General features: G+C 39.3%; 1 pseudogene; it reads left to right on the forward strand.

The window, feature by feature from the left end:
- Positions 1-5,670: 5,670 nt before the first annotated feature.
- LOC149152580 (putative pentatricopeptide repeat-containing protein At3g13770, mitochondrial pseudogene) overlaps positions 5,671-25,393 on the forward strand; it is a 165,850-nt pseudogene continuing 146,127 nt past the window's right edge.

Genomic DNA, 25,393 nt, shown 5'->3' on the forward strand with positions numbered 1-25,393 from the left:
GTGAACCAAATTTTTGATGTAGCAAAGGAAAGGATGAAGACTACTTTTGTAGTGAAAGACTACACCTAGGCTGGTGTTTCTACAACAAAAGAAGGTCCAAGATCGATGAGACCACCAAGGACGTTGTTCCTTTAAGGGGGAGGAGATTGTAAGACCTCCTTTTCATTTCCATAGAATTTGTGATGTAATTAAATTCTTGTAATGCTAGTTTACCATCATATATATTATGTAATAAATTTTATTATGGGATGTGCTATTATATTTTAATAATAAAAACTATAGAGTTGAAGGAAGGGAGTAGCCAATAGATCATGATGCCTCGGGGAGGGGGGAAACTTTACTAAGGGAGGAAAAGATGCAAGGGAGTGGAATAAATCCTTGTATTTCTTGATTAAATATTATTTTCCCTTGATGTGATGGTTGGTATTCCCAAGAAGCTTCTAGCAAAAGATTTAGAAGATGAACATTCAAGGTGTGATTATAAAAATAAGGAGAAACCATCAAGGGTTTCTTGGTTCTTATTTTCTCCTTGGCCTTTCTCCCATACACTCTCACCTATACATTTGATTTGGCAAGTGAAATGCATTAGAAGAATTTTGAGGTCTAAAATAGGCCTCCTAAGAAAAATGTACAACGAAAATAAACTTTATAAAAACCAATAGGATTCAAGATGATGATGTCAACCATGGGGGGTGATTCAATATTTTTGGAGTAAAAAGATAAAAATATTAATAAATAATAAAATAATAAAACTAATTTTTCAACTCTTATTAACTTATCTCCCTAAGGTTATACTCAAATTTTGAGTGGGAGTACTCGTTAGATGCAAAATATAATTCCTCATTCAAGGAGTACCAATGTTGCATACTTTAGATGGACCTTGCTACTTTAGATTTCTCATTTTTCATGTAGCAGAGTCCATCAAAAGTATGCAACATAGGTACTCCTTGGATGAGGAATCAAATTATGCATCCAACGAGTGTTGCCACTCGAAATTTAAGTAAACCGATAGAGAGATAAGTTGAAAATATGAGCTGAAAAAATAGTTTTTTCTTTTTTCCCTCTAAAATTTGATGATGTAATCTAGTATTATTTTATAATTTCCTTAGGAGGCCCATTTTAGAGCTCAAAACTCCCCTAATGGGTGGCAAAAACTAGAGAGTTTTAGACCTTGTGATTGGTTAAGAGCTATGAGTGATGACCTATGTGGCAGAGACTAGGTCTATGTGACAAAGATTGATTTTTTCTTATGTGTAAAGGAGAGTGAAATTCATTTTTTGTGTTAAATATGGTTTGAAAATTGTGTTTTAAATCCCTGAGTTTAGGTTTCTCTCAAGGCATCAAGATTTTGCATGAGGGTGGTTAGTTGTGAGAAAAAATGCAGCATATTTGAGCCTATGGTGGGGTGGAACGCTGCTCACCCTACTTCAATTCCAATATTTTCTTGTTATGATAGACATGTGTTTATTTATGTGTTATTGATATTTCTTGCATGAATGATTGAGTGATATGCAAGAATTATTGTTGTTGTTATAATATTTTATTTATGATCATTATACTAGTTATGATAGTAAAGTTTGGAGCAATGGGTTTGAATTCACTTGGCTATGGAATTCAAATGAATTAGGATGCAAGGTGTTAGGTTCCTATACCAATAGGTTTCATTTTTCATGATTGACTGTAGAAGAGCCAAATATGTTCATCCTTTCATGCTGCAAAGGTTCCATATTTTGTAAACAAATCAAGAAAAGTAAAAAATGAAAAGAGGGTATGCCCTAAAAGAAAAATCAAAGGGCAAAAAGAATGGATTGGTAAAAAAAAAATGATAAAAATGAACCCCAAACCAAAAGACCAAGAAAGTGTGCTAGTTTAAATGCCACTACTGTTCCATTGTTGGAGAATTTCATTGTGTACAGGTGGTTGATTCTGGATACAGTTGATGAATAGCCAGACAGTTCAATCCTGGTTAGATCATGTTTGAATTTACTTGTCTTTAGAATAGAGAATAAAGATCTGTCCAAACAGTTCAAGCTTGGCAGATGAGTAAATAGGTAGAGAAAATAAGGAGCCCAACTACTTAATCTGGGCCCTTGGAAGAGATAAGGGTAGACTTAGATAGGAGGGCATTCAAAAGAAAAAGAGGAAAATCAGGGTTTGCTAGTCCAAATGCACCCAATCAAAAGGAAGAAAAAATGCTAGGTGTATTAGGCTGGGTAGGCAGTTTGAGGTTGCAGAAGCAAGTTTGTGATCACCCTTTTGTCTTGTCAAGAAAGACTTATCTCATGGATGACACAAGTACCATGGCAGTTGTTTGGTTGTAGAACAGTGGAAGCATGACTAATTTCCCCTTTCATTCCCCTAGAAATCATTTACTAACATTCCCTCAAGGACATTGGTATCTTCCCAGTAGCCCCAGTTCACTTTATTTGATGATAAATGCTAAGTTGAACCCTGAGTTTACTTAGTTAAAACAAGCCACATTTCTTGTGTAAAAGATCTTACCATTTTACTTCATTTCCCCAAAAAACCTAATTTATTTCCTCATAAACTTAGCGTTACTTATCCATAAAATCATATTAACATTAACTTTATTATATAGCTCCTTTATCATTTGCCCTACCCCTTTCTACAAAAACTATATAAAAAACCCAAAAATACATAATATTCCTACCCCTGGCAACTATAGCCTTATAACACACTTCCAAGAATTATTAGTCTATTTGGGACCTTAATAATAGCCCCTCCACATTCAAAAAACCTTGGGGTTTATTTAACATCTGGTTAAATAAACAACCGCGCTAAAACCACCCACCTGAACCATATGTTAACTCCTCGCGCGCATGTATATATTGGGATTGGTTTGACATTCGGTTAAACTAATAACCATAGCTGCCTGTATAAACCACATAAAACCTGTAACCAAAGTTTAAAACCCCCGCGAACATTATTAAACATTGAAATATTAGCGCGGGCCCCCTTGTTGTAAACCCCCGCTATTTGCATTACTCGTTGACCGTTGGATCCCGCGCCGTAGATCTAACGGCTGGCGGCAATATCGGAAGCTCCCATCTGCCGAACATTAGCGTCCGGGGGATGGGCGGTATTTCTGCCGTACCCCTGCCACGCGTCGGCTTCCCAATGTGATCGGAGCCCCCTCCTCCAAAACCACCATGGGCCAAAGGCGGTGCGGGGAATACCGCTTACCGCCCCGCCGCCTACCCCCTGACGTCATCCCCGCGTCACCTGATGACGTCGCGTCCACGTCGCCCGCCACCGCTCCATATCAGCGCCATGTCATCTGCTGACATCACCACCTCGCCACCGTTTCGTCCACCACATCATCCGACACATCAGCTGACACGTCATCCTTCGTACCCTCTACACGACAAAAAGTACGTCATGATGACGTCATCATAAAAAGCGCCAAAAGAACAAAAAGGCCCAAATTGCATTAAAAGTCGCGAAAATGATTTTTTTTTGTTTACTTCTATTTGCTCGTTAGTGGAGACCTTTGCATGCGATTTTACGACCAATTCACCTCCAAAAGTTGCACAGTCCATCACCTACAAATTTGCTCCGTAGCTCGACCTCGCAGCTCGAGTCACCCTGCTAATCGCTTACCGTGCCATCAAAACAAGTATTTACTTACAGTCGTGCCCAAACCCTCTGTTTTTCAGTTTCCTCTGCTAAATTGCTTATGAACTCCGAAATTTAAGTTAAAACCCATCAAAACGCCCGCAGAAAGTGCACCATAACCACAATTTTCTCCAATTTTTCACCAAGAAACCCTGTAAAAACAGTCTCCCTTTGCAAAGTTTCTCCCGTGGACTTGAACTCTAGTTCACTCTATTCTGTGAATGCCCAAGGAAAAAGCCTAGAGCTGTCCATAATTCAGTGTCCGCTAAACAAAACTCTACAGACTATCTTTTTCACTGTCATTTTCACCCCATGAGTTCATCCAGCTGAATTTAATCTGTAAAATTCCATAGAAAGAGGCCCAAAGCTGCTATTCTACTCATTTCATCCACACAGACCTCAGTCTCCAAGTTCACACTCATAAAATTGAGCCATGGAGACTGGAGTGGCTTTAAAAATTACTCCTCTCAATGCACCCCACAGGGAATTAGAAGCACTACCTTTGGCTGATAGGGACTACCTAATCCAAGACTTGGTTGGTGATAAAAACCACCTGCAAACATTCTGTGAGCTGAGGAACAGTTATTTAAACAACAATGATATTTATGGGATATGGGAATAAAATTTTCCCATGTACTTCCTCCCCTCTGTCAATATCTTCCCTGAGATAATTCACCTCTGCTGTGAAAACTATGAGCCAACTCAAAGGGCAGTCAAGTCTCCATCTGGAAGCATCCTCTTTCATATAACTCCTGACTCCATCAATCAAATGCTAAATTTCAAGCCAACTCAGCTGTTGTTCCCTCTTTCTATGAAATTCTTGCTTGATGAAGGTCCCAAACTCTCCAACTCAGAGATAGCCCAAATTGCCCAAGTATTCATGAGAGAAGATCGCCAGCCTACAGGGCCACCTCCTTTTCTCTATGTATGTTTCAATGAAGTGGGTAAATTACTTGTTGATATGATATCTTATGTTCTAGGTTTCAAGACAAGCGAACATATTGATGAAACTATATTGGTCTTATTGTCTACATTTACCCCAGGGAAGCCCTCTGTTGTCAAGTACAATTATGCCAAATTCATTGCCAACAAGATACATGATCAATTACTGAAACTAGATAGGGAGGGAGTCTTCAAGTATTCATCCTACATCTATCATCTATTCTTGTATTATCAGCCAGACTGTTTCCAATGCCCCATCAAAAGATTGGACTCTAAAGGAGAAAATAGGTCTGTGATTTTTTGGACCTCAGTCTTTCATGAAGTCCGCAGCTCTCCCTACTCTTACTGTGAGTTTATTGACATGTTTGTCTATCCAGTCTCTTCTCTCCTAAAGAGAACTCCTCCTCCTAGACTATCCTATGACATGCAGAAAATATTGCAGCTCTCAAAAAACTACAAAATAGGTGACTGGTATTTCTACAATAATCACACTGTCATTAGAATATATGGTTGTGAGCTGTGTCCCTACAGGCTGCCAAGATATGTGCCAATGAGACTATTTGCCGTAGATTATTACAGGAAATTTATCAATTCAGATTTAACTCATTTTCATAGCACCAAGAAAAAGGCTGAGTTGGAATTCAGCAACCAACTAGGCCCCTTTATCATGAAAAAAAAGAAGGATGGCAAGATGCTGATCAAATATTGGGGGTAAAACTCAGGTTAAAAAGGAGTTTCTAGTGGGTGCCTTATGACCCAAATGGCTTTATCAATGCCAGAAAAATAAAATATAGGCTGCCAGCTTATGAACATTGCAAAATCCCACAGAGAGAACAATTTGCCAACCAAGATGAGTGGGTAGAAGGCACACTAGTTGAAGAGTTCACTGAGGAAGAGATAATGGACCAAAATGTCAAGGATTTGGAAAAGACTCTTGACTTGGATTCTTTTGGGCAGGTGTCATTCAAACTGCCACAGCAAGTCGGAGAAGGCACATCAACTGTTGCATCTTCACAAGCTGCCCAGGAAAAGACTACACCAACAGCAGGTACAACAAAAGGCAAGGAGGTAGTATATACAGAGCAAGAAACAATGACAGACCAGCTAGCTACCTCAAAGGAACAAAGTCAAGGGCAAGCCCCTCCACTGAAGACAGAGACACAACAGATTCCAGCATTACAGACTCCTCTCAATGAGGAAAGAAGCAAGAAAGAGGACAAGGAAGAGACCACACTTGCAAGTGGGTCAACACAGCAGCCAGAGGCCAAATGGCAGAGAGTAGATCCTCAAATTGAAGAGGAAATTAGTGAAGGAACCATAGAGAGTCCAAGGAGGGACAGGGAAACCAGCCAGCAAACATCCGCCAGCTCTCACAGACAAGAAACAGAGAGGCAACTTGGTATGGAGGTCTCCTCCTCAAGGCAGCAAAGCAGGCAACCATCTGGTATTAAAGGAACATTCATGGAAATTAAGGCCCAAAATGAATTATTGAGAATACAGCTTTATGATCAACTTCTCAAAACAACACCCTCCAAACAACAAAGACTAATGGCAACTTATGACATTAAGGAGGAGAAAATGATTTTAAGTCATTTCAAGCCTAAGGTTCAGCAATCACAGACAACTGCAGACTACATAAAGACAAATCTAGAGGTCCTCACCAAAGATATACACCCAATGGATCAAATTGAGCTACACAATCAAACAGGTGAAATGGTCTACGCTACATTGGCAGACAAGGCAATGCTGGCCCATCAATTAAAGGAGTCATTAAGCAATACATCTACCCAATTGGATTTGGAAAGAATATCTTCCTTGGCTAAAGACAACAGAATAAAGACCCTGGAGGAAATTATTTTTGAGCTAGGGCATGATCCTAAGGATGCCAAGGGCATCAAAGCCCTCATAAGGAAAAAGGCAGAAGATATTGCTACACTTAGAAAGCAATTAAGGCTACTTGCAACCATGCACCCACAAACTACAGAACTTGCAGAAGAGAAGCCGGAAGGGGATACAATGGACTTGCTAATGAGGATGAATCAAAGAATAATTCAAATGGAGCAAGAATTGGAGAAAGCATTGCCAGGCAAGCAGGGAGAGTCGACCATCAACGACAGTCATCCTAACATCAGCAATAGGTACATCAACCATGGATGCTTCAGCAGTAGCAGCAACAACAACGCCAAAATCTAGCATGAATATGGAAGAAATGATGAGAGCAGTAAAAGAGCTACAAGTTCAAATGACAGAGCTGAAAGAGGCCAAAGAAATGTTGGCCAAGCTAGAGGTAAGCTATGACTAGTCCAAGATAATAGTGGCTGAAAAAACAAAGAAATAAAGGCCTTGGATAACAAAATAAAATCTTTGGAAAAAGAGCTTACTCTTCATAAAACTCTGGCTGAGATCAAGACAATTTTGTGGGCCAAAATTGGCCAGTCTATCACTGACGAATGGCAATCAATTTAGACTATACATGAGCAAATAGAATTGATAGGGATCACTCAATTTGAGACTCAAAAGGCCAGAGGATCATTGGGAAATATGCCTGAGCAGGCCAATAGAATGATTCATTTTTTGAATACTCATACCAGAGAACAACTAGCAGCGTTGGATATCAAGAACAGGACAGACACCATTTTGATAGTAAAAAAGGTGCTCGCCCTGAGGAATTTTTTACAGACTTTAGAAAGAATGTGCCAAGAAATGCAGACATAAATAAATGCCTTCAAACTAAAGTTTTCAACATTGCAGAGCAAAGGGTTACCCAGCTTATTAACCAGCAGTGGAAGACTGTTAACACATGAACAATATGCTAACAGGGTAAATACCTATGTTTCCAATCAAATTACAACATCCTCAAGCACCTCAGAAGACACAGGGCCTCGCTCTAGACAGAGTCTATATGACAAATTAGAAAATCTGTTCTACATTGAACATGAGATAAATCATCTTTTTGAAGTCCAGCCCAACTTCTATAGATATACTGAAGCTGATGAAAAACTAATAAAAATACAAAGACATCAGTTGCCAACAGAAGAATGGTGGCAAGGAATGCTGGAGATTTTACCAAGGTGATTTTGGTTCCTTTTTCTTTTTTGATTGGCTACAGGTCAACAAATTCAAATGCACGAGCCACCTGTCAAAGAGTGAAAACAACAGAAAGAGGAAGTCAAATTGTGACTGCAGCTCATTAATGCAAGAACAAGCACTGATGACAAGGCCGGGACAGCAACACAGCAAAACAGCAAGACATCAAACGTAGGAATGCAAAGTAAAGACGCAGCTACCAGCCGACTCATTTAGTCCAAAAGTCAAATATATCTGACAAACCATGTTGGAAATAATACTGAGAGGGGGGGGGTGAATCAGTATTATCAAGTTCTTTTAATAAATCTTCCTTATTTATACTTTGAATTATTTTTTCATGTCAGTACCATAAAATAATGAGCATGAACAAAGAAAACAGATAGTCACACCAAAGAACACCAGATGTAAGGTGGAAACCCAATGTGGGTGAAAACCACCTGCTGCAATATGTCTATATCTTCTTTCAAATTAGAAACTCCTTTTACAATGGTTTTGTACTGGTGCAGTCCTTTACTAGTACGCAGGCTGCAACCTGCAGAGAGCTACAAATCTCTCTCGTTTTCCAGTCTCTCCTGGAAGGGAGCTACAACCCCCTACTTCTTTTCTTTCAAGGACCACTTTTCATAAATTTTCAAACTGGATCCATAAACATCAAGAGATCATCAAGTACAAGTAAATCACCCAGTCAACTGCAGTAACTAGATCAACAATAACAGTAAACTAAACCCAGAACACCTTATCAACAGAGAAAAGTCAACCAACAAGAGATCTTAAGACAGATACGCAGTTTTCCTTTATCTGGCCTGCGTGGCCACGCACTTCACCTTCTGCTCCCCTGCGTATACACGCAGAGACCCTTTTGCTGCACCGCGTACCCACGCACTGTTTCTACAATCACGTTGCGTACTATTACTGTAGGCACGCACCCACAGATACTATCACGCCGTGTACTGCTACTGTAGCCACACACCCACAAATGTTGTCGCGCCGCGTACCTACGCACCTGCAGCTTCTGAAGCGCCGCGTACTTTCCCTGTGCCTACGCACCTGATCCTCTGTCGCGCTGTGTACCCACGCACTACGCCTTCTTCTGCTCTGCGTACCCACGCAGTGCGCCTTCTTCTGCTCTGCGTACCCACGCACTTGCACTGTTAATCACCTGCGTACCTCTGGTTAGGGCCGAAATTGGCAGTCCACCAGTGTGCTACAGATCGTCAGAAGCCCAGATCTATTCATGCGCTCGAGAGATCACCCTTCACAGATTCGCTTTCAACTTCACTTTTATATAGATCAAGCTTTTAAAACAATAACCCAATATTTCAGATCTTAAGATATTCAATTTTCAAAAGATGCTTAGCCAAGTGATCTCCTTTGCTTTATATAGGCAAGCTCTTCCTAAAATCATGGATCAATACCATAGATGACCAATACAAGGGGCCCTAAAACATGGGGCTCAATCATAATAATAATATAAAACAATACCACGGGCCAAAACCATAGAATCAAGAACAGTGGGCTAAATACCACGGGCCAAACATAGGAAACCCCACGTGAACGCGCTTCTCTGCCTTGAAGTAAGTGAACTGGGGGTACGCACCTTCTGAACGGGTGACCTGCGTGTCTGGTCGCAGTCCCTTCACGGCGTACCTGCGTGTACGCACCTTTTGAACTATTCTCCTGCGTACCTCTTAATTTTCAACATTTTGAGAGCCTGATCAGAGCATTGCCACTTGAGGGTGTTGCCATCAAGTACAACATCTGTAACATAGAGCCATACCAGAATCATAATGCCAACAATCTCCCCCTTTGGACTTGATGGCAACCTCGAAAACTTCAACGTCATTCTCCCCCTTTGACATCAAGGGCAAAGGGTTATGCTCCCCCTAAGAACATACTCCCCCTGAATATGAACCAGATCTGCAAAGAAGAACCATAATCCACCAAACACCATAAATGACCATGAAAGAGATAGAGACATATTGCAGCAATATTCAGACCAGCATCCATGATCTTCTTATGTACGGCCTCCATAATGCCAACAATGCTTTATATGCTCCCCCTGAACCTGTGCCAGTCGATCTTCAACCAATCCGCAACCTAGCACATGTACGCATATGCCCCAAATGGGCCTTGCATACAACCAACCATCAGAAGAGATTCAACAAGATGATGCATCAACAACCCCTAGCTTTTTCCTGAGGTATTCAAAGGTCTCCCTGGGCAATGGTTTTGTGAGTATATCAGCAACTTGTTCCTTAGAAGGAACATACTCCAACTTGACCTTTTGTTCAAGTACTTGTTCTCGGAGAAAATGATACTTGATCGGTATGTGCTTGGTCTTTGAATGCATGACTGGGTTCTTTGAAATGCTGATTGCACTTGTGTTATCACATAAGATGGAGATAGGTGGTGTACAAGTGATTTGAAAGTCCTGCAAGGTCTGCATCATCCAAAGGAGTTGAGTGCAGCAAGATGCAACAGCAACATATTCTGCTTCAGCTATAGACAAGGCAATCGAACTCTGTTTCTTGCTGAACCAACATACTAATCTGGAACCCATAAAGAACGCACCACCACTTGTGCTCTTCCTGTCATCCACGCTTCCTGCCCAATCTTCATTGTATAAGCATGAAGTGTGAGATCTGTATCTCTAGGATACCATAAGCCATAATTTTGAGTCCCTTGAAGATATTTAAAGATTCTCTTCACTACCTGAAGATGAGTTTCCTTCGGATTTGCTTGAAATCTTCCAACTATTCCTACTGCATGCATGATGTCTGGTCGGGTACCTGTAAAATAAAGTAGACTTCCAATCATAGATCTGTAGGTTGGTTGATGCACTGCTGCTGATTCATCATTTGCAATGAGGCTACATCCTGTGACCATGGGTGTACATACTAGTTTTGCATCTTCCATGCCATATTTCTTCAAAATCTGCTTGAGATACTTGGTTTGAGACAAAAAGATCCCTCCTTCTTTTTGTTGGATTTGCAAACCAAGGAAATATGTCAATTCTCCCAGCAAGGAAATTTCGAATTCTTTCTGCATCACCAAGGCAAAGCTTTGACTCATAGCTTCTTCATTGCTGCCAAAGATAATGTCATCTACATACACAACAAGTATTAGCAATTTGTCATTTTCAACTTTTATATAAAGATTGCTGTCTGCTGATCCTTTTGAAAAACCTTGTTGATGAAGATATTTGTCCAAACGATAGTACCAAGCCCTTGGAGCTTTTTTGAGCCCGTAGAGAGCCTTTTTCAATCTGCATACAAGATTTGGATCATTTCCAAGAATGAAACCATCTGGCTGCTCAATGTATACTTCTTCTTCCAAGTCTCCATTCAGAAAGGCTGATTTCACGTCCATTTGAAATACTTTGAAGTTTTGAAAGCTTGAGAGAGCAAGGAAAATTCGGATGGCCTCAAGTCTTGCAACAGGAGCAAAGGTTTCTTCAAAATCTATTCCTTCTTGCTGCGCATACCCTTTACAAACAAGTCTGGCCTTGTTTCTAATTACTTCTCCATTTTCATTCAATTTATTTTTGAAGACCCATTTTGTTCCTATAACATTCTTATCCTTTGGTCTAGGAACCAGCTCCCAAGTGTTGTTCTTTTCAATCTGCTCAAGTTTTTCATCCATTGCTTTCACCCAACATTCATCTTTGCATGCCTCTTTCACATTTTGTGGTTCAGTGGAAGAGAGTAATGCCAAATAGGTTGAAGCTTCTGCAACTGTTCTTCTTGTTTGTACACCTGCTTCTTTCTGCCCCAAAATCTGAGATTCTGGATGATTCTTCTGAACATATCTGGATGGAGTCTTCTCTTCTATCCTTATCTGCTCCTCTGGTTCTTCTTGAGGTTCTTCTTCTTCATCATTCTGTCTTTGAGGGTAGTCTTCATCTTCTTCGATATCTTCATGATTTACTTGCCTAGGAATGTATCCCTTCTCATCAACCACTACATCAATGCTGTCAACAATTCTTCCAAGTCTTTTATTGTAGCACTTTTATGCTTTGCTGTGTGGAGAATAGCCAAGAAGAATGCCTTCATCTGCTCTAGGTTCAAGTTTGCCAAGTTGCTCATCAGTATTCTTAATATAGCATTTTCTCCCAAAGATTTTGAAGTGCTTTACCGAAGGAGTCTCACCATACCAGAGCTCATGAGGAGTTTGAGTGTTGTTCACTCGGACATTTGTTTTGTTGAGAATAACAACCGCAGCATATGCAGCTTCACCCCAGAAAGTTGCGGGAGTTCCAGACTCATCAAGCATAGCACGAGCCATTTGTTGGACTGTTCTGTTCATTCTTTCCACTACTCCATTTTGCTGAGGAGTTCTAGCTGTAGAGAATTCTCTTCTTATCCCATGTTCATCACAGAAATCGAAAAATTCATTTGAGGTAAACTCCCCACCTCTGTCGGATCTGAGGCACTTAATTTTGTATCCTAATTCATTTTCAAGCAAGGCTTTAAAGGATTTGAATTTTTCGAATGCTTCATCTTTGTGCTTCATAAGTCCTAACCAGACAAACCTGGAGAAATCGTCAATGAATAATATCAAGTATTCTTCTCCTCGAGGTGTCCTTTTCCTGAATGGTCCACATACATCTGTATGTACAAGCTCAAGAGGCATGCTAGCTGATCCTTCCTTCTCTGGAAAGTTAGTTCTGGTTTGCTTTCCAAACTGACATGATTTGCATATGGTGTTGTCTGGAATTTTGATATCTGGAAGACCGTGAACTCCCTGATATTTGCATTCTTTCCTTATTTGTGAAAAGCTTAGATGCCCCAACCTTCGGTGCCATAACCAATGTTCATCATCCTTGCTTAGATAGCATTGTTGTTGTCCTTTTCAAATATGAATAGATTATTTGGAGTTCTTTTACCTTTGATCACCGTTTTACCTGTATCAAGATCACGAACAAGACATCCATTTGATCTAAATATCACCTCGGTTCCTTGATCACACATCTGGCTGACACTCAGAAGATTATGCTTCAATCCATAGACATACAAAACATTTCCAGCTTTGACCTTTTCTTTTAACTGAGCAGTGCCTTTTCCTTTTATAGTTGCAGGAGTATCATTTCCAAAAGAAACTTTCTTTCCCTTTTCTAGAGCAGAATATGATTCAAGTTTTTCTTTATCACCTGTCATATGCTTCGAACATCCACTGTCAATATACCATAGATTTTCTTGTCCCTCTGCATAGAATGCTATTCCACATCTTTCTGTTTGTGGTTCCTTTATTCTCCATGTTTTGGTGCTTGAGGCTTGTTCCTTTGTCTGCTGAAACCTGCTCCTGCATTCAGAATCTTCATGACCAAAGTTATTGCAAATAGAACATTCAACTTCATTTTCAAGAACCGAAAAGTTGTTATAGGTCCTTTTTGTAATCCCGGTCATACTTCTTTGTTTTTGAGCTTCTCTAGTCATGATCATTTTATATGCAACACATTGAGTTGCTTTGTGACCAAAGTTATGGCAAGAAAAGCATTGTCCATTGAAGAAACTTCTGCGGTTATCCAATCTTCTGGCCAAACGATTGTAATTTCTATTGTCATTCATTTTTGAAGCAAATTGAGAGGATTTTACCTGTGGCTGGTTGTAGATTTTGTTCATCCTTAAGATGGATTGCCCTGATTTGCCTGATAGTCTTTGTTTGTAATTGGTCCCTGCTTTACCTGGTGATCTCCATTGTGCTTTTGCTCATTCCTTCTTGCTGCATCAAGATAACTTTTTGAGGTGGATGCTTGAGAAGTTTCTCCATTATAGCCCAGACCTGTCTTGTTTAGAGGAGAACGCTGTACATTGATGATCTCATCCAGAGTTTCAGATCCTTTGACAAACTTAAGATTAATAGCCTTTGTTTTCTCAATCTCTTTTCTAAGACCAACAATTTCACCTTCTAATTTTTCAAGATATTTTTCTTTTTCATCAATTTGAAGTTGTAGAGTATCAATGATCCTATTATTTTCTTCTATACATGTCTTGAGTCTAGAAATTTCTTCACAAAAACTATCCACATCTATAGCATCCATGTAATCATCATCTTCAAATTCCATTAAAAGTTTATAGTCATTACCTCGTTCATCTTCATCACTGTTTGATAGAGCATCGCTATCTTCATGAGTGTAGTAGCTTTTCTTATTTGCAATTTGTTTCTTGTTCCATCTAGCAGGTTCCTTTCCTTTATCCTTATAAGGACATTTCGCAGCATAATGACCTACTCTTCCACAAGCAAAGCATTTAAAAGGTAACTTACCTCTGAACCTTCCAGAACCCCTTTGAAGATTTCTGACAAAATTTGATTCTTCTTCTTCTTCTTCTGGTACGTGACTTGCTTCATAATAGTCTCCTTTGCCTGAAGCCTTGAAAGCCGCTTCTCTTCTTTCTGATGGACCTCCCTTTCTCATTTCATAAGCAGTTAGAATTCCGTGTAGCTGAGACATAGTAAGAATTCGTAGATTTTCCTTTTCTTCTATTGCAGACACTTTAGATTCAAACTTGGGGACAATGATCTTAGAACTTTTTCAACCAAAATAGCCTCTTTTATTTCTTCACCCAAGTTTTTCATGCAATTAACAATCTCATCTACCCGAAGAAAATAGTTAGCCACACTTTCATCATTATACATACTGAGATTCTCATACTGAATCCTGAGGGTTTGAAGTTTAGCACGCTTTACCTGTTCATCACCTTCATAGCTCAAGACAATCTTGTCCCATATTTCCTTTGCGGATTTATACTGCATAACCTTTACGAATTCTGTTTGAGATAAGCATCCTAGCAGAGTATTGACTGCTTTAGCATTTGTTTCATATTTCTTCTTCTCGGCCAAATCTGTAGGAATAGCTGAAGGAAAAGTGTAGCCTGTATCTATGATATCCCAAACTTCTGTACCAAGAGATTGAAGATAGGCAGTAACTCTTACCTTCCAATAATTGAAGTTTGTCCCATCAAAAATTGGTGGCTTGATTGATGCTTCCCTCTCATAGTTGCTCATGATGAATGATCTTCCTCCAAGCGATCAAGCTTCTCTGAAGGACCTGCTCTGATACCAATTGTTGGAAATAATACTGAGAGGGGGGGGGGTGAATCAGTATTATCAAGTTCTTTTAATAAATCTTCCTTATTTATACTTTGAATTATTTTTGCATGTCAGTACCATAAAATAATGAGCATGAACAAGGAAAACAGATAGTCACACCAAAGAACACCAGATGTAAGGTGGAAACCCAATGTGGGTGAAAACCACCTGCTGCAATATGTCTCTATCTTCTTTCAAATTAGAAACTCCTTTTACAATGGTTTTGTACTGGTGCAGTCCTTTACCAGTACGCAGGCTGTAACCTGCAGAGAGCTACAACTCTCTCTCGTTTTCCAGTCTCTCCTGGAAGGGAGCTACAACCCCCTACTTCTTTTCTTTCAAGGACCACTTTTCATAAATTTTCAAACTAGATCCATAAACATCAAGAGATCATCAAGTACAAGTAAATCACCCAGTCAACTGTAGTAACCAGATCAACAATAACAGTAAACTAAACCCAGAACACCTTATCAACAGAGAAAAGTCAACCAACAAGAGATCTTAAGACAGATACGCAGTTTTCCTTTATCTGGCCTACGTGGCCACCCACTTCACCTTCTGCTCCCCTACGTATACACGCAGAGACCCTTCTGCTGCACCGCATACCCACGCACTATTTCTACAATCGCGTTGCGTACTGTTACTGTAGGCACGCACCCACAGATACTATCGCGCCGCGTACTGCTACTGTAGCCACGCACCCACAAATGCTGTCGCGCCGCGTACTTTCCCTGTGCCTACGCACCTGATCCTCTGTCGCGTTGCGTACCCACGCACTGCGCCTTCTTCTGCTCTGCGTACCCACGCAGTGCGCCTTCTTCTGCTCTGCGTACCCACGCACTTGCACTGTTAATCACCTGCGTACCTCTGGTTAGGGCCGAAATTGGCAGTCCACCAGTGTGCTACAGATCGTCAGATGCCCAGATCTGTTCATGCGCTCGAGAGATCACCCTTCACAGATTCGCTTTCAACTTCACTTTTATATAGATCAAGCTTTTAAAACAATAACCCAATATTTAAGATCTTAAAATATTCAATTTTCAAAAGATGCTTAGCCAAGTGATCTCCTTTGCTTTATATAGGCAAGCTCTTCCTAAAATCATGGATCAATGCCATAGATCACCAATACAAGGGGCCCTAAAACATGGGGCTCAATAACAATAATAATAATATAAAACAATACCATGGGCCAAAACTATAGAATCAAGAACGACGAGCTAAATACCATGGGCCAAACATAGGAAACCCCACGTGAACGTGCTTCTCTGCCTTGAAGTAAGTGAACTGGGGGTACACACCTTCTGAACGGGTGACCTGCGTGTCTAGTCGCAGTCCCTTCACGGCGTACCTGCGTGTACGCACCTTTTGAACTATTCTCCTGCGTACCTCTTAATTTTCAACATTTTGAGAGCCTGATCAGAGCATTTCCACTTGAGGGTGTTGCCATCAAGTACAACATCTGTAACATAGAGCCATACCATAATCATAATGCCAACAGACCAAATAGCCAACACATCAACATTTACTGTGGCATTCATTGCTCTCATTTACTTCCTCTATAGAGTGGGTGAAGGAAGTTATTGCTCAATTAGCTTATCTACATGATATTTTGTATCTCCTTTTTGTATAAATACCTCCCCATAAGATGTATTTGGGGTTGGTGATTTACTCTCTGGACTGCGCTGTAACTCTAAGACCTTTTAATACAAAGGGCTGTTGAATTTCATTGCTGCTGGACCATCTGAATGTGGATTTGATGTTCTGAGACCTGCTACAGAATTCATGTGTCTTTCTATGGATCAATAAGTTGCTCTAACCTGTGTTTTGTGTCTTCTGTGTTTGCAAAATTCATATATGTGTCATGATCTTAGTAATAGAGAAAAAGAATAGCCCAAAACTTGTTTAAATACACTCTGAGTTCAATCTTTGTTATTAATTATGTTTTCTTCAGAGTTAGTATGAACAGGAATTCTTAGCTACTCTTGTTTCCACTGATTCTTTCATTCTGAATATTGCTTAGGAATTCTTTACTGCTCCTTGGTAATATTCATGCACCTTCCCTCTGCCAGCATGATAAAGGATTCTTAACTGCCCTTCATCCACTGGCTTACATTCCATTAATTTCCAGATTTCAAAATTGTTCCAAGATCGATTATCTTGCTCTGTAGTATTGCCCCTTACCAAAGAAAACACTCTCAACAATTCGTCCTCATTGACTCCATTTTCCCAATGGTATAAACTCTTTTAGACTTGCATCCAGCTCTATTTAAGATCACCATCCAACAAATTTAAAATCAAACTCTGTGCATCATAACTAGCCTAAAATACTTCAAAACAGAGCTAAATTACAAAGAGAGAGCCCTCTCTGGCTGCAGGTTGGCTATAATCTGCAGCTAAAAGAGTGGTTAGTGGTTACCTCAGTTGTATTCCCTTCCAGAGGCAGGGAACAACCTGAGTGGTAACATCATTGGCGACTCCACTGGGGACTTGAATGACTGTTTGTTACTGCTGTCTATTCTCTAAAGCTACAGATGGAGCCTGAAGTTAGCCAAGTAGCCTTTGAAACTGTTTTTGTTGTGCATTTACAGGAGTAGATAAAAGCTGCTTCAGTCAATCTCCAATATAGCTTTAGGCCTTAAACAACTGTCCCAAAGATTTGATTAGTCTCCCTGTTTCAACACATTCAAAGGAAAGCCCAAAGCCTCCTATATTCCAAAAAGAGCTTCCTGCAGAATATTGTCAAAGACTGTGATCTTTAACATTTCTAGAAAATACCAAAAACAAATTTAGAAGCTAGCTCCAAAGAAGAAAGTTCGGTACACTAGGTCAAATCCTGATCCAGATCCTCCAGCTGTTTTCGAAAATCCTAACTTGATCTCTAAGACCCTTAGAAAACAAGAAAAACTAGAAAATTATGCTGATTTAGACCTTGATATACTTGAACAAAATATTATAACATCTGAACTCACCCCTGGGAGAGCAGCAGTCCTTTCTGTGAATACAACATCCTCTCCTAGTTCCTCATCCACACCTCAAAGCATTCTCTCCACTCCCCCATCCACTGCACATATTTCCACTGATGTCCCTGCTGTTCCAGCTGTCTTATTTCTTCCTGCTGTCCCATTTATCCTGGTAAATATGGCAAACCGTTATGCTCCTCTACAGTTACCTAGAAATCCAGGGGCTATGCCTCAGGATTATCAGAGCAAAATCACATATTTTAATGGTACCGGCTCCAATACAACCCAACAACACACTAAGAAAATGATGGACTACTTTTAGAACTATGAAATTGACGACAACGATGTCAGAATGAAATTTTTCGTTCAAAGCCTAACTGGCGAAGTAAGGACCTGGTTTAGGGCACTTGGGGAAAATACAATTGCTGATCCAGATGACCTTTACCAAACCTTTCTTAACAGATGGGAAAAGAAGAAAGACCCATTGCATATCCTATCAGAGTATGATAGTTTAAAGAGAGGCCCACAAGAAACTATCCAAGACTATTGTGCTAGATTCAACAATGTGTACAATGTTATCCCACAAATCCTTAGACCTCCACCTGACCTAGCCTTGATCAAATTCCCTGATGGATTTGATTCCAACATGGCATATCAACTAAGAGAAAGAGCTCCTCCTAGCTTAGAAGACATGCAAAGTATAGTGGTTAGTGTAGAGGCCAACTTGATATCTAAGAGAAATCGGGCTAGAAATGAAAGGAGAACAACTTTCAAAGAAGACCCTTCTGCATTTGAGCGAAAAATAGATGCAATCATCAAAGGCATGGACAGATTGGGCGATAGAGTGGAAACCATTGAAAGGAAATCTTCTTGGGATGGCCAACCAAGTAACACCACCCGAAATCCAAACTTTAGAAAAAATCAAAATCCTAACACCGGGAAAGTTGGCCTTGATCAGAATATCAGACCTCCATTTCAAGAGAACTATGCTGAAGCCTCAACCAACAGAGGATACTCAAATCAACCTAATGGGTTTGAGCAATGAACAACAAATCTTTCTAACCCAAGATGACCAAGAAGCTCATAATTTCAACCAATTTCAAACGAAATCTGGAGAGTCATTTGATTTCAGAGAAGGCTATGATGCAGCGGTCTATGAGGTTCATAAACAATACAAATTAGGAAGCAGAACTATAGATGTGCCTGAACCTGCCAAGCTAAGAGATACCAAGCAGCCAAAGAAGACAAAAGATAAAGTTGTACTGATAGAACCTCCTACTAAAACAGACCTCGACCCAAAGGAAGCCACTGTCGAAGACATATCAGACTTACATCCCTCAAAAAATTAGTCATCTACATCCCTTCCCTCAAAAGAAAATCTAAACTGCCCTCCTGAAAATAGTCTCAAAGCATATTTACCTCAAAACAACACTCATGATGAAGAGATCACTGAAAATACAGCAAAAAAGGAAAACCTTGCTACTTACAAGACAAGAATTCAAGTGGAAAAACCTTTTCACTTAGAAACAAAAATAGGCAAACTGAAAATAGCTATTCATTTGTCTAAATTGGCTAAACATCAAGTTTATGGGGAAGAAATCAATAGGTCACTTCAAATATCAGAAAATAGGGATGCAATCAATGTTTTAGATGACCATCCAGAACTGATTTTTGGTCCTGAAGTCAATGGTAAAACAGTAGATGGAGGGGTTCCTCCATTTTATGTAAGCTTAAATATTCATGACAAAGTGCTGCATAATGCAATGTTTGATTCAGGAGCTTCCCATAACCTAATGCCTAAGTCCATGATGGAAAGACTGGACCTAGATATCACAAGGCCTTACAGAGACTTGTTCTCATTTGATTCCAGCCAGGTCAGGTGTCTAGGCCTAATCAAAGATCTGTGTGTATCTCTAGTACAATACCCCGCCAAGACAATCTTGATGGATGTGGTGGTAGCTGATATCTCACCAAATTATGGCATGATTTTGTCCAGATCTTGGGGTGCAAAACTCCAAGGGTCTTTGCAACTAGACATGTCCTATTCCACCATTTCAGTCTTTGGATAGCCAAAGAGATTGTACCGGGAAACATTGATGAAATATGTGGTTAGCAGTTAAGAGAAACCCCAATAATTCCCCATCTATTCTATGCATTCCGATATGGATTCATTCATTTTATACAATGCTGAGATGTGCCTCAAAACTGATGTCAAAATCCTAGAAACAGCACAAACAAAAAGCATAAATGAACAATCTAGTGTCCAAGATCAAAAAATTATTGATGTGATTGATGCAACCAATGAACAAGACATAGCATATGAGCTACAAAATCCAAATATTCCCACTGAGCAAGTCTCCAAAACTCCTAAGACTAGTCACAATTAAGAAATCTTATGGTACTTAGAATTTGATGGGTCAGTGAACAAATTAGGAGCAGGGGCAGGGGTTTGGATACACAACATGCAAAATGACCATGCTCAAGGTCATGCATATAGGCTAAATTTCAGATGTACAAACAATATGGCTGAGTATGAAGCCCTTTTGTTAGGACTCAAACTGATTAGAAGTCTAGGGGCAACCAAGATTTCAATTCTAGGGGACTCAGATTTGATTATCTAGCAAATGAAGGGAAACTTTGTTACAAATGATCTTAGGTTAAGAGCTTACAGAGGGGCAGCCATTGAAATACTTAACACCTTCTCAGAATCTCAGCTCACCAAAATTCCAAGAAAGCATAATTTTCACACACATAGTTTGGCCACTTTTGCCAGCACTTGCAAGCTACCATTTGAGCCCAACCACCACTTCACTGCTAAAATCAAACATAGACCTGCTGTCCCAGATAATGTCAAAAATTGGCAGGTGTTTGAAAATGATACACAAATAAATAATTTCCTGACTTTGAAAGAGGAATTCTCAAGTATAAACATTGACACAAGCACCATTGATGATCAACAACAAATAGACAAAAGTGAGCAAAGTATATCAGTTGAAATAGAAAATTTAATTTTGCATCCAACAACTTTTGATGACAAAAATTTACAAGAGCTGAAGCAAATAGACCTTGATGAAATGGCTGAGGGAGAATCTGAAGTAATTGAACTAAAGGATAATTTTCTGCCCACAGGCTTAACTCCTTTGGAGGATATATTTGATTCAAATGATATTCCAAGAAAGCCAAAAATGCAACCACTGAATGCAGAAATTGAGGACTGCAATATTGGAACCACAGAAAATCCCAAAATGGTAAAACTCTCCAAAGCATTACCTTCTCATCAAAAGCTGAAATACATTGAGTTGTTTAAGGAGTTCCAAGATGTCCTTTCCTGGAGCTATGAGGACCTCAAGTCCTATGATACTTCTGTCATCCAACATACTATACCCTTGAAAGAGAATCAAAAACCTTTTAAACAAAAGCTTAGAAGGGTGTATCATGTCCTCCTTCCCCTGATTGAAAAGGACATTAAACGAATGTAGGAGGTTGAAATAATTGCACCTATCAGGTTCTTAGAGTGGATTTCAAATCTAGTGCCTACTAGGAAGAAAATGGGAGAGATAAGACTATGTTGACTTAAGAAATTTGAATAAAGTCTCTCTCAAAGACCACTACCCCTTACCCAAGATGGATCATATTTTACAAAGGGTAGTGGGGGCTTCTAGGATCTCATTGTTAGATGGATTCTCAGGATTCAATCAGAACTTAGTCCACTCGGATGACCAAGATAAAACTGCATTTACAACACCTTGGGGAACCTTCAAATATGTGAAAATGCCTTTTGTACTCAAAAATACAGGGGCCACATTTCAACGAGCAATGGACATAGCCTTTGCAAAAGAGATCCATGATTTCTTAGTCGTATATCTCGATGATCTCATTGCTTTTTCAAAATCAAACCAAAAACATTTAGAGCATTTGAGGAAAGTGTTCCTAATTTGCAGAAAATATGGCATATCATTGAACCCAAATAAATCATTGTTTGGCCTGGAAGAAGGCAAACTCCGAGGTCACATAATTTCAAAAGATGGCATTAGAATTGACCTGGACAGAATACAAGCTATTCTCCAAGTCCCTCACCCAAGAAACATCAAAGAACTGCAAGCTTTTTTAGGAAAAATCAATTTCCTAAGGAGGTTCATTCCCAATTTGGCTGAACTAATAAGATTGTTGAATAATATGCTGAAGAAAGATTCTAAAGTCAAATGGACAATAGAAGCCAAACAAGCATTTGAGGACCTCAAAATAGCTTTAACAAAAACACCAGTCCTCACAAGCCCCAAGTTTGATAGAGACTTCATGATCTTTTCCTTTGCATCTGAGCATACTATTGTTGTTGTCCTATTGCAAAAAGATGACCAATGGTGTGAGAAACCCATTGATTTTTTCAGCAAAGCACTTAGAGATGCTCCATTCAGATATCAGATCATGGAGAAAGAGGCCTATGCCCTTGTAAAAGCCATCAAAGATTTCAGAGTTTATATCTTGTATTCTCATGTGATAGCTTATGTCCCTAATGTTGTGGTCAAAGAAATTCTAACTCAAGAAGGAATTGAAGGTAAAAGGGGCAAATGGATAGCTAACATTTTAGAATATGACATTGAAATTAAGCCAACTAAACTGATAAAAGGACAAGGACTAGCCAAGCTGATGACTGAAACCAATTTTCAAGCCCTTGACATAAATGAACTGGATAACGAACAGGAGATGGAAAGTCCACAGATCAATCAAGCCTTCTTACAATCACCTTGGTATGCTGACATATGTTATATATTGTTAAACCTGCAAGCTCCTCCAAGGTTTTCTAGGACTAAAAGGAGATTCTTGAAAATGAAAGCTTCAAAGTTTTGTATCATAGATAATGTGTTGTTTTGGAAAAACCATGAAGGTATTTTACTTAATTGCCTAACACTAGATGAAACTAACAAAGTACTTAAGGAATTTCATGCAGGGGACTGTGGTGGACACTTGTATTGGAAATCAACAGCTGATAAAATCCTAAGAGATGGATTTTATTGGCCCACACTCTTTGCTGATGCAAAGAAATATGTAACTTCTTGCCACAAATGCCAAATTTTTGAAGGCAAGAAAAAGCTGCTGCCTTTGCCCCTCAAACCTATTTTAACTGAAAGGCCATTTCAACAATGGGGTTTAGACTTCATTGGGGAAATCCACCCTTCATCCTTTGGTCAGCATAAGTGGATTTTGACAGCCACAGACTATTTTACCAAGTGGATAGAAGCTACCCCTTGTAGGCAAGCCAATGACTCAATCATCATGCAATTCTTAGAAACCAACATCTTGTCTAGATTTGGTTGTCTAGAAAAGATTATTACAAAAAATGCTGCTGCCTTTAAATCCAAAAGAATTATCAATTTTTGTCATAAGTACCACATTACCTTGGGCCACTCCACAGCCTATTACCCCCAAGGTAATGGTCTAGCTGAGTCATCCAACAAAAGCTTAATCAGAATCATTAAGAAACTCTTGGAGGAAAACAAGAAAAATTGGCATAAAAACTTGTAAATGCACTATGGGCAGAGAGATTGACCACCAAAAGATCTATTGGAACAAGCCCATATGAATTGGTGTATGGCATGGAGGCAAGATTTCCTTCATCTTTGGGAATCCCAGTGATAAAGTTGCTACAAGAAATACAAGCAGAACCTAATGATATTCAGAGAAGGATCAATCAAACAATTTACTTACAACAGACTAGAGAGGAAGTGTATCAGAGAAGTCAGGTTCTACAAGAAAAGCTGAAAAGGATGTTTGATAAAAGAACCAAAGCAGAGGATTTCATCATTGGGGATAAAGTTTTAAAGTGGGATTCCAGAAGAGAAGACAAAGGAAAGCATGGAAAATTTGATTTCCTTTGGAAAGGACCTTATGTTATTCAGATTGTACAAGGAAACAACACCTATTTTCTGAAAAGCTTGGATGGCACAGAGGAAAATGATGGGCCAGTGAATGGTCGAATGCTGAAGCATTATTTTGATCGGGTTTTTTGAAGAAATCAGCACTTTAGTTTGTACATAATAGTGTTTATTTTCTGCAAATTACTACAGCAATATGATAGGAAATGAGATGCAGTAAATTTTGAGGGAAAGGCAAGCAATTCTGCCACCTTATGGTATTACACTTGGAGATCATCAGAAGAAGTTAAAAGGAGACTTGGGAACTATGAAAATGATGGCAAATATTCAGATAGAGTAACCTAAACAGAGTTGCAACTAAGTAAATGAATTCATGAGAGCCACTCAAATTTTGCAGAGGCACTATTTTGTCTACAATAGAAGGAAATTTCAGATTACAGCAAGATTTGAAGATAAGGCCCTCTGACCTGCTATTCATGACTTTTCACCACGAAAAGCCATCCCCAAGTGGAGCCACTGTTAGGTTCCTATACCAATAGGTTTCATTTTTCATGATTGACTATAGAAGAGCCAAATATGTTCATCCTTTCATGCTGCAAAGGTTCCATATTTTGTAAACAAATCAAGAAAAGTAAAAAATGAAAAGAGGGTATGCCCTAAAAGAAAAAACAAAGGGCAAAAATAATGGATTGGTCAAAAAGAAATGATAAAAATGAACCCCAAACCAAAAGACCAAGAAAGTGTGCTAGTTTAAATGCCACTACTGTTCCATTGTTGGAGAATTTCATTGTGTACAGGTGGTTGATTCTGGATACAACTGATGAATATCCAGACAGTTCAATCCTGGTTAGATCATGTTTGAATTTACTTGTCTTTAGAATAGAGAATAAAGATTTGTCCAAATAGTTCAAGCTTGGCAGATGAGTAAATAGGTAGAGAAACTAAGGAGCCCAACTGCTTAATCTAGGCCCTTGGAAGAGATAAGGGTAGACTTAGATAGGAGGGCATTCAAAAGAAAAAGAGGAAAATCAGGGTTTGCTAGTCCAAATGCACCCAATCAAAAGGAAGAAAAAATGCTAGGTGTATTAGGCTGAGTAGGCAGTTTGAGGTTGCAGAAGTAAGTTTGTGATCACCCTTTTGTCTTGTCAAGAAAGACTTATCGCATGGATGACACAAGTACCATGGCAGTTGTTTGGCTGTAGAACAGTGGAAGCATGACTAATTTCCCCTTTCATTCCCCCAGAAATCATTTACTAACATTCCCTCAAGGACATTGGGATCTACCCAGTAGCCCCAGTTCACTTTATTTGATGATAAATGCTAAGTTGAATCCTGAGTTTACTTAGTTAAAACAAGCCACATTTCTTGTGTAAAAGATCTTACCGTTTTACTTCATTTCCCCAAAAACCTAAGTTATTTCCTCATAAACTTAGCGTTACGTATCCATAAAATCATATTAACATTAACTTTATTATATAGCTCCTTTATCATTTTCCCTACCCCTTTTCTACAAAAACTATATAAAAAACCCAAAAATACATAATATTCCTACCCCTGGCAACTATAGCCTTATAACACACTTTTGGGAATTATTAGTCCATTTGGGACCTTAATAATAGCCCCTCCACATTAAAAAAACCTTGGGGTTTATTTAACATCCGGTTAAATAAACAACCGCACTAAAACCACCCAACTAAACCATATGTTAACTCCCCGCGCGCATGTATATATTGGGATTGGTTTGACATTCGGTTAAACTAATAACCATAGCCGCCTGTATAAACTACATAAAACCCGTAACCAAAG

This window comes from Pinus tabuliformis, chromosome 9, assembly GCF_031772625.1.
Source record: "Pinus tabuliformis cultivar Carrire ecotype Pingquan chromosome 9, CPIR1, whole genome shotgun sequence".
Lineage (NCBI taxonomy): Eukaryota > Viridiplantae > Streptophyta > Pinopsida > Pinales > Pinaceae > Pinus > Pinus tabuliformis.